Here is a 15550-nt window from a genome sequence, read left to right as displayed (position 1 = left end):
GTAGTCTTTCCCATAAGGCTGATTATGCTGGAGCAGATCTTTCAGAAAAAACATCCAACATGGCAGAGGCTCCACTGCCTCTTTTTGGAAATGGTCCAAAACTTTACAGACAAAGCCCATAAAGAAAGTTCCTCCAGGACAATTAAACATAAAGGTACCACCTTTAGCTGAGGTGGCCTCCCTAACATCGATACTAGAGCTGGAACAGGACACTAGGAGAAAAGCCACTGTACTTTTAGCACACTTCCTCTAACCTTTCACTAAGTATCTGCTCCTGTGCACTGCTTCCTAGTGTCAGAGAGGATATTGGACGGATGACCCCCGGCTCTCGTATCACCCTCTGATAGAAGTTGGGCTCTTGTTTCTGGGTTGGATTTTCTATCGGTTCTTTGCAGCTTAGACTAATGAGACCTCTGTTCTCAGAAAAAAACAAACAAACAAACAAAAAAATCCCACCTCTCTCCTGCTTATAGATCCCAAACCAGCTGTCTTAGCCCATGCATGGCTATGAAACATTGATCTTTTTCCACGTTTCTAGTAATGAAGAGGTTGCTTTCTGGTCCTGACCAGTTGCATCCCATCCTCTTCTCCCTCCTTCCCCACTGCTAGATGAGCCACTTGGCCTCTCCTCTGCCCAACCCACAGGTGAATAATTGAAAAAAAAAAAAACAACCAAAAACCAAACCTGTTTCTTATAGACAACCAACTTTCCATGTAAGCATTAAATATCAATTATATGAGAAACCATGCAGTGCTTTAATTATAGTCATGAAAAATCATCCCATTAATCAAGTTTCTAATCAGCTAGTTTCTCGTAATAATGTGGCAACTGTTATTTTATCGATTAACTCTTAACAAGCCACCTAGATAAATCAATTCTACATTTTTTTACATATATCCTGTTTCACAACGTGAGAAATTCTCCCTTTATCAGGGACTTGCCTGAGTGCCAAATAAGTTCCTTGCTGCTTCTTTTTGGCAGTGCTGCTGCTTCCCTCTGGGGCTTGTTCATAGTGGCCAGAAAGCGGGCTCCTTGCTCCTGCACCCACCATCCCAGCCCAGGCTCCATGGAAAGGGCTCTGTCATCTTTCAAAGCTGTGATTTAGGAGTCTGGGTCCACTTCAGATCAAAAAGAGCTGCAAAAATAAAGGGTGATACAAGAAACAGAGAGCTTTGCCTTTTGAGAGGAGATGAAAAGAGCTCAGCTCACTTAGTCTAGCAAAACAAAAGCCAAGAAGGGACACGGCTGTGGTCTAGAAATACATGGAGAACTGGAGAGGGAAAAAAGGGAGGGAGGAAACAAGGGTGAAAAAGAGCCATTTCAGTCGAAGAACAAATGAGAACAAAGCAGCTGTGAATTAATAAAGTGGGAGTTTAGAAATACATGCTAAGAGGCTCAGAGCAGAAAGACTTTCTAACAGTCTTCCCTTGGGAGTCACTGGGCAAAACCTAAACAAGGTTTTCGCATAACTTGAGCTGCACATGGGAGAGGCATTATTGCAAGGAGTTTGCAATGGTTAGGCATGAACGCAGGGCTCCAAGGAGCCTGTCCTGTCTTCAGAGAGGGTTTTCTGGGATCCACATCCAGGCTAGACATGAAGCCACTTGATTAATTATTGCCTCTGCTGACTTCTCCCACCTACTGCTCAGTTCAACACCAATTATTCAGGATCAGCTCATAATAACCTATTGAAGAGGTACAGCTTTTCATTTGCATAAGCAGTTTCAGCCAACACAGTCTGCTGAGACAGAAAATATACACTGATATTTAGCAAGTCTGACGGCATTTTAAAAGCATGTGATAGTACACAATTGATGACATCATGCGTTTCTCATGTTTCTGAAGCTGAAGACTAACACGGCACAGAACTTAACCCAAAATTAATTGGGACAGCATTAAAAAAAAAAAAATATGCAGAGTGTTTCTAGATTCAGATGCAACTCCCAGAGAACCCCATCTAGTGATATCAAAGTTTATACAGAACTGCAAAACTATATCCAAAACCCCTGCGCAGGAATAGAGATGAGAGACAAGTATCTCGCTCCTCCTCCTTGGAAAGGTGCAACAAGCTAGTATGTTAAGGTCCAAATTTGGTTTGACCCGCAAACCCACTGTCGGATCAAGCCACATATAATCCACAGCTTGCTGTTCCAGCCTGGCAGGTGGATGTGTTATAGCTTTAGGAGCTTGCCCAGGTTTCAGAGAGACCTGTTCCTTGCTGGGGTTGGCTAGTGAGTCACCATGAACAGAGAGGTTTGCAGACCTATGCATTTTTTGCTGTTGTGACCTCTCCTCCCACAAAATGCTAAATATCCCTGCAGCTGGGGTGTACCAATATCGGTGGAGGCAAAAGTCCCCGTGTGCCCTTTCCTCTGTCGCAGTGCTCTTTTCTTGCTTTATTCCACACATCCTACAACTGCTTGATCAATCATTAGCCCATTAGAGGACGCTACACTGGGGCTTCGCTGGCCCCTAGGAAGGATGGCCAGCAGCACACATCTGGTTTGGTGCAATGTGACGTTACACAATCCCTTTTCAGCTCTCAAATCTCCCAACCCTATTTATTTCTTCCATGCATTTGGTGCTACAGTAATACTACATATTACCCCAGCATTAGCAGTAACACCCCGGACCAAAAGGGAGGCTGCAGTTGCACAAATACCCATTTGCCTCTGCTACCTTTCTAACGGGTGTGGTCATCCCTCTCTCCCACTCTTGCTCCCATCCAACAGCTACGGCAAAAGCATTTACAGCACGAGCAACAAATGGCAACATGGCATGAACTAGTGCAGAAGAGACCAGAGCTAGCACAGCAGCTGAGACAGGGAATTGCTGAGCATGCCGCCCAGTGTTGCTCTGTAAACAGACAGGAGGCCAGCGGAAAGGGTACGGGATGCAAATAGCCTCTGCTGCCTAAGGGACACCATCACACCTGTCCTGACTGCTTTGAGACCGATGTGTCAGACATGTCTGACAAATGACACATATGAAGGAGAGGCACCTGCACTGAACAGTCACGTCTGACGGGCCTTGGGAAAATCCAGCCAGCAACGGATTTAGCACTGGTGCTGACCCTGCTGGCAGCCTGCTTGGTGTTTTCTCAGGGCGGTGCATGCTGGGGATGCTGGGCACTGAAGAGCTCTGCTTGGAGCAAAACCGAGATCAAGAGCGGGCTGACAATACAACAAATCCCTGCCTGAGTCTCCAGTGTCCCAGGTCTGTTCCTAACATCCTCAGATCCATCCTCTCACCTCTCACCTAGGTGCAGTTGGGTCAGGAAAAAGTTTTGCTCCTTGCTGTTTGGACCAATGCTGTTTACATTGAAAAAAGCATCTCCATACTAGTACATGCCCAGGACAACAGCCCTGGCCTCTAATTTTATTTTTAACTGGTTTAAAATAGGAAATCTTTCCCTGCATATACCTGTTAGCTTAGAGGGAACAAGGACAGTAAGTCTACACCTGCTTTTACTGAAGTCTTGCTATATGCTACAGAGCTTCCACATGCACACACTCTCCCACTTTGCGCACCCAACATCTTTCAATATATTTACGTGCACTGGAAGGAAAACCACAAAACCATCCCAGAGCAAATTTTCCCCCAAACAGTGCAAGCACCTGAGCCTGTAAAGAATAATAAATGGCTCCCCTGTGCCATTTCCACTACCTGCCTTCCCTCGGGAAATCTTGTTCAGCCTCGGAAATGCTTTCACTTGTGTGGCCTGGGACAGCATCACCCAGCAGGGAATTAAACCGGGTCTGCAGGCAGGCACTGGGGAGGACAATAGCGAGCGGGAGGGAAGAGGGCTGCGAAAGCTGCAAACTTTGCCAGGCATCGCTCAGAGCTGGATAAAGGGAGAGTAACGAGCTGGCTGAAAGCATCAGCGCAGCGAGAGCCGTTTGATTTATTCTCCGCTGTGGCAATTATTTATTCATAAATAAAACAAAAAAAGGAACGAGACCAGACGCCTGCTCAGAGGTGGCATTTGTGGGAGGAAGGAAGGTACAAGGACCCCACCCAGGGAGGGCTGTCTGACACTTCTCCTTCCCCCACCCACAGTCATAACCTCTGATTTAATTATCTTAATGGGAACGGGGAAAAAAACCAGACAAGGCAGCAGGGAGAGCAGGCACTGTTTTCTCAGTCAAAGGCTTCTCCTGATGCCCAGCAGCAGTCTCAGGCTCCCTGGCTCACTGTGCCTGCTGCCCTGGACATCCCCTGCTCCCCATCCCTTGGGAAAAAGCCGCATCCTGATGGTCCCACTATTCTCCCCCTGCCAGCAGAAACCCTGGCACATGCAACACTGCTCAGCCCCACAATGCCCACGGGGCTGATAGAGGGATGCTTCGCTCCGCATCCCCTTCACGGAGATGCTCCCCAGCCACATCCAGCCGTGCTGGCAAGGGGGAAGCCACCGATGGGATACTCTTGATAAGGCTAGACTAGCAGGGCCAGGCTTACACGTCAAAGAATGAATGAAAACACCCAAGGAAACAGAGAGAACAATTAAATGAAACAGCTCACTACCACCGAGATCAATGCTATTGAATAATACATTTTCAGGCCAAGCCTTGTGGGTCTCAGTGACAGCCTGAACAAGCCAGGGAGAATTTGGGCAGATGTTCAGTACCGATGAACCCAAGCATGGCCTCCCGAACTGCCAGGTTTTGCTCTGGGATCTGAAGACAGCACGCTTCGGGGAGCGGGTATTTGCCTGCTGGCTCTTTCACGCTCAGGAATCTCATTTTCCAGGATGTCAACAAGGCCAGGAGGGCTAGAAATGTACATTTGCTTTTTAGTGACAGCTGAACTACATGAAACCTGGCTCTGGGAGTCTAGGAAAACACAGTAAATACCGTTAAGACTTGCAATAAAACTACTCCGCTTGGCAACAGAAGGCTTTTCTTACCTACCACTCCTCCGGGCTCCTTCACCTTCTCCCACTCACGCCCAGCAGCTTCATATTTGCTACCAGGAGCCAGTGCTTGGAGCCCAGCCGTTGCTCACAGAATCACGTATGTGAGCAGATCAGCCTTCTGCCCTGGGAGAAGGAGAGGACAAGGTTCAACACAGCCCCAGCAGCCCGACCAGGGGCTTCCACACACAGCACGGGGCAGAGGAGCCCCTTGCTGCAAGGTCTCTCCAACCTTCTGGCATCACACAGCCGCGAAGAGGCTTCATCCCAACCCTGGATGATCCCCACTATGCATTAGCCCAGCTCCATGCTGCTATACAAATGGGTCTGTCAAGCATAAGTGGATTTTGCCTTCTCAGAGGGCGAAAATGAAGAGGTGGGAGAGACCTCCTGGGTCAGCAATCCCAGGTGCTCGCTGCAGCAAGTGACACCTTGTGCAAGCCCATATGGATGCTAACTAAACGCCACCCCAGACTGTTGCACCAGCCACTCAGCACCTTCCTTGTTCCAGCTGGAACAGCTGTCAGGACAGATTCTTGCATATCTCAGTGGCAAGGAAGACGTTAACCCATCCCAGCAGCAACAGGGCAGTTAAACCCACTCCCCATTGTGCTCTCCCACACCCTCTGGACATGATTGTGTTTTATCGAGCTCTGGCTCACCAGCTTTCCTAGCTCCGGCCATTAAAAAGCGTGCGATTTAAAGATTGAGCACATTTAAATATTAAACAGGGGAAATAAATAATAAATAGAATGAAAAATATTATTTCTCCCTAACTGGGGACATCACTCGCAAAAACAAAGGAGGCAAGGGAAGCCTGTCCCCATGGCTGTAAAACGCCACAGCAAGCAAGGTACCAGCCTCACCTCCAGTCTGTTTCCACAGAGTCCTCCACAGAACTTGCCAGCAATTAAAACAAGAAACACAGCATGTGATGAGAGAAGGATTTTCTCTCCAAAACCATGGAGGTGCACAAAACCCTCACTCCTGAGCCCAGAAATTCCTCTCGCCCAAGGCTGCCCCCCAGATCTGGTCTCTGTGCAAGGAGGAGCCAGGCAAGGTGGGATCCCCAGCTCTCCACCCATGCGAAGACGACCCACACCAGCTAGAGGAGCAGGAGTTTTGTTGCTGTCCTTAGGATGGCACTGGATGCCTTTGAGTCACAGAGGCTGTGACTGCTAGGAAACCCAGGAGACCTGAGGACGTTCCTGAAAGCAGGCATGTGAGTTATCAGGATCTTTTCTTCTTGGTCCTCTGGAAGCCCCCGGTCACAACATCTGTCATGAAGAGGACAGCGAGAATGCCTCACTCCCAAACATCAGTCAGCCTCCCACACTCACGCAGTGAAACACAGTTTTCAGTCCATTTTGAGTAGAGAGATGGGAGCGTGTAGCCCCTCTGTGCCTAGAAGGATATCTCTCAAAAGCTCCTGCAAATGGCTCCACAAACTTTAGTGACAGCATAATTGCACATTATCTCCTACAACTTCACTTTGACGATTTAGGGGACAATGCAAAGAGCAAAGAGACTGTAATATTCATATTGACATTTCCCCAAAATGCCTCTTTTCCTGATAAAGCCGTTGTCTTATGAATATGGAAAGCTTGCCTGAAGGCTTTGCTTAAATGCAGTGTGTTAGTATTTAATCAGAAGAGGTGGAGCGGTAGCGACCCCTATGCAACAATGGCCTGGCGCTTTTTAGGATGTGCAAGACGTTTTCCATTTTCATGGACAATTCTGTTTACAATCCCTCCTCTAAAAGGGCTTATAAAAGATTCACTCTGCTTCAGTTTTTGAAACAAGAGTTAGTCAGAAAACAGGATTTCATCTCCTATTTCTTCCCTGTGGGAATTTCTAATGAAAACCATTTTTTGTCTAAGCTTTTCCATAAAAAACAAAAAGAAAGATTTTTTTTCTTCTTCCTTGGTAAAAAAAAAAAAAAAAAAACCAACAAAAAAAAAAGATGTGAAGACTAAAATAATTCAGCCACAGTCCAACATATCATGAATTGAAAGGACCACCAGAGTGTCTAAGGAGAATTGCAATGGAAGAGCCAGAGCAGGGAAGCACAGAGTTCTATGGACTGAGCGTCAGGCTACCAAAAATGATGCAAAGTGTTGGTTGGGAAACCAGTTTCTGTGGATTTCTACAAGGTCAAGAATTTTAAAAGCTGTTAGTGCCTTTGGGTGCACATCTCCTCGGAGGAAAGAAGCTGGATTTTCTGAAGGTACATACTCTGCATCTTCTGAAAAGCAAAACTCTGACAACCAATAACTTGAGCTGGAGGACAGGCAAATGCTTGGGCCAAACTTTGAGAAAACGAACAAGCCTTTTTTTTCCTTCCTTTTTCCCCCCACGGGTGAAATCCATGGAAGCCTGTGGTATTTTTGCCCCAGACTTCAGCAGAGCCAGGACTTCACCCATGCGGTTTCTCTTCGTAGTTCATCGATCTGTCTCCACGTCCATGATGGACACCTGGCACCACGGGTGCCAGGTCTGACGTCAACAGACATGAGGAGGATATTCCCCCTGGCTCCCTCACTCAGCTCTTCGGACACAGACACCGGCAATCAATTGGTTTCCTTTAATGCCGCTGCAGAGAAGAGTCTGATTTTGACAGATTTATATTTAGACTCACTTTCTTTTATTTTTTTTTTTAAGGATTTCTGTTTACCTTCTGGATAGAGCTCCAAGTTCACCCACGGAGGCAACCATCGAACCATGGAAAACAACAAAAAGTGAAGGATGTGCTAAAAAAAAATCCATAGTATCTGTAATACCTCAATTAAGGGAGCATAACTATTGAAGCCTGAAGTATCTTGAGAATCTAAGCCATCAATTCTGACAGCAGAAGGTGCCACTACTAGAGCTGGGAAAGAATCTTTGCCTTTCAGCTCACGAGCAGGGAATATCTCTCTCCCTGAAAAGAAAAAAACAAACAAACAAAAAAACCCCCACAGTGTTATTTTAAGTTCTGTTGAAATCAACAATTTTGGTTTTATGTTCTACCTTACAGGTTTCTACTGGTGAAGCTGGTTTTTCCCAATCCCATACATATTTTGAATTTGTAATATGGCTGGAAAGGGTTAAAAGAAAAGTTTGTTCCACTTTCACAAGCTGGCCAATTGACAGAGATTCAAGCATTTGAGTATAAAAGGGATAAGCAAACTTCTGGTCATGGTCCAAATTTCAGAGAGTAGGGCAAGAAAATCTGTTCACAGATGACACCGGTGAACTAGAAAACACCTTCAAAGATGGTCAAACACTTACTCAAAGAGGCTAGGAATGGGAACTATGTGAAATAGCTGCAGTTCAGGGAGCATTTTGCTGTCAGGTGCTCTTTCACTCCAGTTTCTCCTTCTGAGAAGCAGCAGAACAGACAGCATTGGTATTTGGAATGCTTTTTGTTTCTCCACCCACAAGTTCCACAGATAAGCCCCCTCCAGAAGCTAGATCCTTCCATTTGATGTCCTTCCAGGTCACCGGCCAATCTGTCACATCCCTGGTGTGACCTGGCTTTTTAGGGAGCCAGGAAGTGATGAGGAAGCGCTGCTTTAATATGTGCAAACGGTAATACAGCAAACCACAATCCTCAAGGCAGCATCGCTGCAAAGCAGCGAATGAAAGGCACAGCTGCTTCCTCGGCCACCGGAGATTTTTGTCCCTATGATTTCATGCAGGAGGACGGGTTTTCTTTTTCCCAGGCATGAGAAACTGTTCAGCAGGATGCAGTGGGCGGCTTGCTTGCCAGCTCCAAAGACAGGACAAAAACGGATCCTCCTGAGAAAGGGCAACACATGTCACTGAGACCACAGAAATGCTATCAGCCTCCCAGCATCACAAGCATTTGGCAAGATCACCCAAACCCGGCTCACCCCTGCCAGGTTCCCCGCGGTTCACATCTCCTGCTCTAGACCACGACTTCAGCCCAGACAAGGACCTCTCTTGACCTATGGCTGTGCTGGACCTGGAGGGACCTTTCCCCAGGTCACGCTGTACTATTGCTTTTCCCAAGGGAAAGTGAGGTCTTCGCAGCAGGCGAAGCAGGGAGGGATTTTGCCTCTTCCCACGCCGGGCTGGGTATTGGGACCATCCACCCAAGCACAAGGTACAAGCTGGACCTGCCCAAGGCCCATATGTCAGAAATGGGAAGGACAGTCCAACCAACTCACCATGGAAATTGTTACAATCTGCCTCCCAAGCACTAATCACATACTCATCCCATAAGAGCCCCAGGGCTCCCTGCAGACAACATCTGCCGGCCAAGGACACAGGCTCCATTGCTTCATTGTAGAGACTTTCCGTCTAGGTGAACGGAAAGGTTGCAACCAAATAACCAGCAGGAATTTACATCAGCAGATGTTTCTGCTATAATCCAGTCTTAATGCAATGATGGGTACTGTGTCCTCTCTTGTAGGGAGCAAGAACAGCAACCGACCCCTTGGAATCCCCCAAGGGACTTCACCTGGGCCACCAGCACTGCTAAGCCCCCAGCAAAGGGGGACAAATCCCTCATCCCATCAGCACAGCCTCACGCTGGGGTGGTCAGCACTTCCAGAGCAACGCTGAGACCCCTCAGCACCAGCTAGGTGCTCTATCCATCCCAGCTTCTCAGCAGCAGAAGGTTTTGCCCAGCGAGGCTGCCGCCAGCTGAGCATGTCAGATAGCTCCTGGCCTCCAGCCACATGGGTTAGCACTGCGTGATGGAGGATGAACTCACGAGCCTGAAGCATGGCTTCATTTTATTGCAATAAAGAAGAATCAAGTAATGACAAGCCGAGGGGTGAGCGATGGGGTAATGGGCGAACTGCCATAGAGCAAAGTGAAAGGAAACCCTCTCCTCCTGCTCTTTGCCTTCCTCCACTACCCAGCCACTTGTGATTGCCTGTGGAAGTGCCAGACGACACCGAGAAAGCTGGCGGACGAAGCTGTCACTGAAGGACTAATTCATAGGCACTTCACAATTTATGCTCGGCCTTTCAGCCCCGTTGCTTCCTCTGGCTGCGACAATTAATGACAGCAACCCCCCTGCACACCCCAGCTCTGCCTGCTCTCTACCTGGTCAGCCGGAAAGCACCACTCCTTTGAACTCCTTGCATTATCAATACTGCATTAACAGCAGAGACTACTTTAATGTTGGTACAATCACCACTAAGGAATATTGCCAAGTATAGTGCATTTGCTTTTATGGCAAGGAAAAAATGGTCCTGCCTGCACAGATGCATCCCCCCTGGACCTCCGGCACAGCTCTGCTCCAAGGGAAGGCTTGCAACAGGACAGGTGAAACACTGAGGTTTGCTGGCAGGATGAAGTGGTCTCCTGAGGCAGCCATGGCCTCGGGAAGGCATTTGCAGCCATCTTGCTCAGACTCTTAGCTAAAAAAAATTCACACCTAGCTGCCCAGCGCTCTGCAGTGGGTGCCCCATCAATTTAAATGAAGCAGTATTGGCAGCTCAGGAGGGCACGGCTTCTTTCAAGAACTCTGTCAAATTAACCATTAACAACAAAGCTGACCTGGTTTTACAATTCCTTGGCCAAGCTGATTTTCATGGTACTGCAGGCTTGGCCCTATCAACATCCCAGACAAGCTCAGTTGACCACTTACCCTAAATCAGAGCCACCTCCTGCCCCTCTCAAAAGCAGGGCTCTTTAGCAGAGCTAAGAGCATCCCAATATGTTGCAAAGCAGTACATGCACAAACACAGGAGCACCAGAAGACTTCAGGGTAAAAATACAGTTCCAGCCCCTCTGAGATTGTTTTAGTTAGGCTGCTTCTTGAACCAGAAACCACAGAAATAATTTGCCAGTGAGAAACCCAGACCTTCAGGTGCATTCCGGGTATCCATCCTAATTCAATTTTCCCGAAGAAGCAGAGTGTACCAGGACAATCAGAAAAGCAATATGTAGTTTTCATCGGATGCCTCATAGCAGAGCTAACTGCAGAACCACAAATGAGATATCCTCCCCGAAATCAAAATGAGCTTTTAGCAAAGCCCACCTCAACAACACAGATTGATAAATACGCAGCTGGTTCATGCCAAAATCCGTAGATCCAAATTTCCTTAGACATGGGGGAGAATGGGATGAGAACCCTCTTTGTAACTGTTGTGACTCACACCAGCCTCTACAAATAGACGAGCCAAGTGCACCAGAATTCAAAGGGCTTGAAATAGGGTTTGACCCTCTCTCTTCCCTATCATTTGTATGCATTTCTGATTTCACTCACGCTGTGGCATCTAGGGCACCCAGCTGGATGAACAGGAAGCTGACGAGCACAGATTAGTGCTAATTTACTGTGATAATCACAGTAGACATGGCCTACCAAAGAGAGGAAACAGAGAAACCAGCATCATCTGCCACGGACCCTTTGCACAACTGTGATGGAGTCCTCTCCTCTTGCCTCAAGTGTTCCCCTCTAAACAGGGGAAAACAGCACTGCCTGACTTCCACGGACCCTGGGAGGAAGGGGAAACACACTCAAGTCAGGGAGGTGCTCAGGCACTGGATAATAGGAGCCAGACAGACATACAAGAGCGAGAGGACTTTCACCCGAGAAGCGCATTAAATATAAAAGAGAAGTCACCATGGATGTTAATATATAGCATCAGGATTTATTCCCCCCTCCTGTTCTCAGTATCATGTGACAACATTAATTAAATGTGTTTCTGACCCTGCTGGGCTTCTTTAAATATTTGCCATTCTCCACAAGCACTGTTTGGTTAATGAAATGAAATTAATGAGCTCATTAGATTGTGCCGTAATCTTTCAGATGCGAGCCTGGCACTCAGAATCACTGTTCCCTTTCTCTGCTCTCGCAGTTTAACTCAACGCATTCAGCTCCAGAAGCAACAGCCGAACAGTGGAGTAATCAATTAACAGGGCAGCCAGGCACAAGAAGGGGAAGGAGGAAAGACCAAGGCTAATAAGACGCAGCTCGCTAACTTTCCCACGGGAGCTGATCCTGCAGAGCCTGTGACTCTGGGCGGGCACTGGCACATAGCTTCGTTTGGTGGATGCTTCACCAAGGTGAAGATCAGCTAGAGGAGTCTGATGTGGCAGGACCCGAATCCATGGCTACATCCACTCTGATTAGTATGTGAAAGCCAAGAGACCTTGGAAAAGAAGAGCTTGGGTTTAAAAGTTCCAGACAGGCCTCTTAATAGCAGCCCCTGTGTCCGGCTGAAATAGAAGGGGTCTCATTCAAAACTAGCAGAGACCACGGGGTTGTCCTCCCACCATTCAGACCACTGTGATCTCTAAACCCCTTCCTCGAGCATCCTAGCAAGGAAAGCACACGTGGCCCACATCCCTCTGCTCAGGCAACTCCCCATGGTCACTTTGATAATCAGTCTCCCTAATTCCCCCCCCATTCTGATACAAACAACCCTCAGGCAAGCAGTCTTTCCCATGTCTTCCCCCTGCCTGGAGCAGTACTCACAGCTTGGTGTCCACCAGTGAAATAACACCATGAAAGCAGCAAGCAAAGCTCTTTGCCTTTGGGCTGCACCACCTTGCCAAGTGAGCACGGTTTCCATGTTTTTTGAGCAGGAAGGATTCTCCTCAGAGCAGTGCTCAGTTTTTCTATTGTCTTGTGAAGCTTCATCAAAGAATTAACTCAGATCAAAGAGTCTCTACAGCAGCACAAAATCCTCTGATGGGGAGGAAAAGGGGGGGGGAGGGAGGGGGTGGACAATAACATGAAAAACGCTTCAGTAAATCTCTTTCCAGGAAAGCAAATAGGTGTACTTCTGCATGCATATAAGCCCCACAGTTCAGAGACCGTGTTAGCTATGGTGACTCCTAATAGCACTGGAGGAATTCAGGGTAGGAAATGTATGCAAATCGAATTCTCTCTGCGGCTGTATTCGCCAACAGATTGGATCTCAAAGCTTTATCAAGCTCTCAGTCCCTGGGCTTTTGTAATTTACCTTTTAGCCCAGAAGTCACACAACAGTGAATCGGGCCTGCTGGGGAAAAACAAGGGGGTGATGAGCACAAACGGGGAGGGGGAGCAAGAGGAAGGCATTTACACAAGACACTGAAAAATCTTAAGGTCAAAAAAAAAAGGGATACCCCAATTCTCCACAAAAGCCTCAGGGAAAGCAATGCCACAGTCACTATTGTAGAGCACATGAAAAAAAAAAAAAAATCTTTCCACTTGCAGGTGGCAGGACTGAAGCTGGAAAACCCATACTTGCTGTGTTCCCACACTCATCCATTGCACCACCCCCCTGCACGCAAAAGATGATCTCAGAGGACTCTTGAACCATGCCCCCTCCACATCTTAAAGGATTACCACGTTAGCTCAAAAAAAGCCAGCATCACCTCTATCCTCTTCCGCCAACTCTGAAAGCTGGTATCACAACAATCAAAATGCCAGGCTCTGAACTAAAATATCTTCAGGTTAGCCAGGTCTTTTACAACCCTGCCACTTCTGTGGTTCAGACACCTAACAACCCATTCGGTGAGGTTTGACTTTCCTCTCATTTGAAGGATTCGAACATCACTGCCTTTGGTGACTGATGATTAAAGCAGAGGGGAAAAGTGTGGCTGTCATTTATCTGTGACCTTGGGGGGCTGCAAATAATACTGGCTCGTTGACAGCAGGGCCCCTGGCCAGAAAGTGGAGCAGCAGATATCAAGGGCAGCAGGGAGAATAAATAAGGAGGCCAGGCTGATTGCTTGCCATCCACTCCGCCTGCAGAGGGGAGCTGTAGGCATCTCAGCAGGTAGGACTGCAGAGGGAGAGATCACTTTAGGCAGCCAGTACCACATAGGAGAAGATGCACAGAGGAGGATGAGTGAACACCTGAGGATGGCAGGGGTGGAGCATTACCACAACTCTTAAAATAGCAAGGGTATGCTGGATCTCCAGTGGGTTTTCCACCACCAGTTGCTGCAAACTCAGCAGCAAAGATGTGGCAGACTCAACAGGCAGCACATGGACAGCCGTTAGCTTAGCTGAGCAAGGCCAGCAAGCTGGTATTTGCTGAGAAGGAGTTACTTAAAAAGGGAAAGCAAATTGGCCATTCCATACTAAGGGCATTGCAAATGGCACTAGTCACCACGTTCATATACATAACCCTGTGTTTAACAACTGAATCCTGCCTTCCATCTTCCTCCAGAGACAGTCACAGTGCTACCTGCAAAAATTAGGTACCCACACGCTCACGGAGCAAACTTTGCTCTTTGCAAGCTGTGCAGCATACAATGACACGTGAGGCAGAGCGTGGCAAAGTACCCCAGCAAGCTGGTTTATGCACATGAAAGGGTTCAATGACATGAACCCATTCTCCATAAGCTAGCACCAAACCTTACACTTACCCCACGTGCTAGCTTGGGGTCCCTGCACCATGCACACAGAGCAGCCATGACCCATGTCTTCATTCTTCTTCTAAGACTGTTGTGGTTTAGCCCCAGTTGGCAATTAAGTACCATACAGCCGCTCACCCACCCTCCCCCCCAGGTGGGATGGGGGAGAGAATCGGAAGAGCAAAAGTAAGAAAACTTGTGGGTTGAGATAAGAACAGTTTAATAATTGGAACAACAACAACAACAACAAAATATTGTAACGAGAAGGAAAACAACAAGACAGCGAGAGAGGAAGAAAACCCAGGAAAAAAAAACAAGTGATGCAACTGCTCACCACCCACTGACCAACGCCCAGCCAGTCCCCAAGCAGCAATCACTGCCCCCCGGCCAACTCTCCCCAGTTTATATACTGAGCATGACGTCATATGGTATGGAATAGCCCTTTGGTCAGTTTGGATCAACTGTCTTGGCTGTGCCCCCTCCCAGTTTCTTGTGCACCCGGCAGAGCATGGGAAGCTGAAAAGTCCTTGACCAGTGTAAACATTACTTAGCAACAACTAAAACATCAGTGTGTTATCAACATTATTCTCATACTAAAATCCAAACCACAGCACTGTACCAGCTACTAGGAAGAAAATTAACTCTATCGCAGCCAAAACCAGGAGAAAGATCCATGCCTTAGCCCAGACCCTGGCTGTTGCAAGCAATGCTGCTTCCACAGTGTTGGTTTATTTAGACTGGGTGAACAATCTTCAATTTTTTTAAATCGAATCAAAATTCAAATTTTGGCTCAAATAATGCAGCCTGTTTATGCTCCGTTCAGAAATACAACATCAGACATGCACATATTCAGGGTAACTTCACCCTGACTTGGGTTCCAGTTGGTGTGCAACTGTGGAAGCAAAGGCTTCAACACAGGCTCTGCAAAACCTGCCTCGCACAGCCCTGGCCCAGCACCCAGCCCAAGAGCAGCCAGCCCCTGGCCCAGCACCCCTGTATCTTCTAGACATGCACGCTGTGTGCCATCAGATGCTTGTTCCAGCATCCAGCTGCTCCTAGCAGCAGGCATTTACCTGCGTGGGAATGCACTTCATACCACTTCAACCTGCACAAGACCAGCTCCTACAGCAAGAGCAAATAAATGCCCATGTCCTTGGGAGTTTCTCTTGGCAGACGACTGTACCCTCATGCCTCGTCCTTAGTTTTCTCCTATGGGCATGTGCACAGACAGGCACCTGCAGGGGTGCATGGCAGCCCACGCAGAAGTTGCCTTTGTGGCAGCTGCAAACAGTCAAAAGTGACAGGGCTGATGCGGTATACAT

Source organism: Mycteria americana, chromosome 7 (genome assembly GCF_035582795.1).
Source record: "Mycteria americana isolate JAX WOST 10 ecotype Jacksonville Zoo and Gardens chromosome 7, USCA_MyAme_1.0, whole genome shotgun sequence".
NCBI lineage: Eukaryota > Metazoa > Chordata > Aves > Ciconiiformes > Ciconiidae > Mycteria > Mycteria americana.
This window is presented reverse-complemented; position numbering follows the sequence as displayed.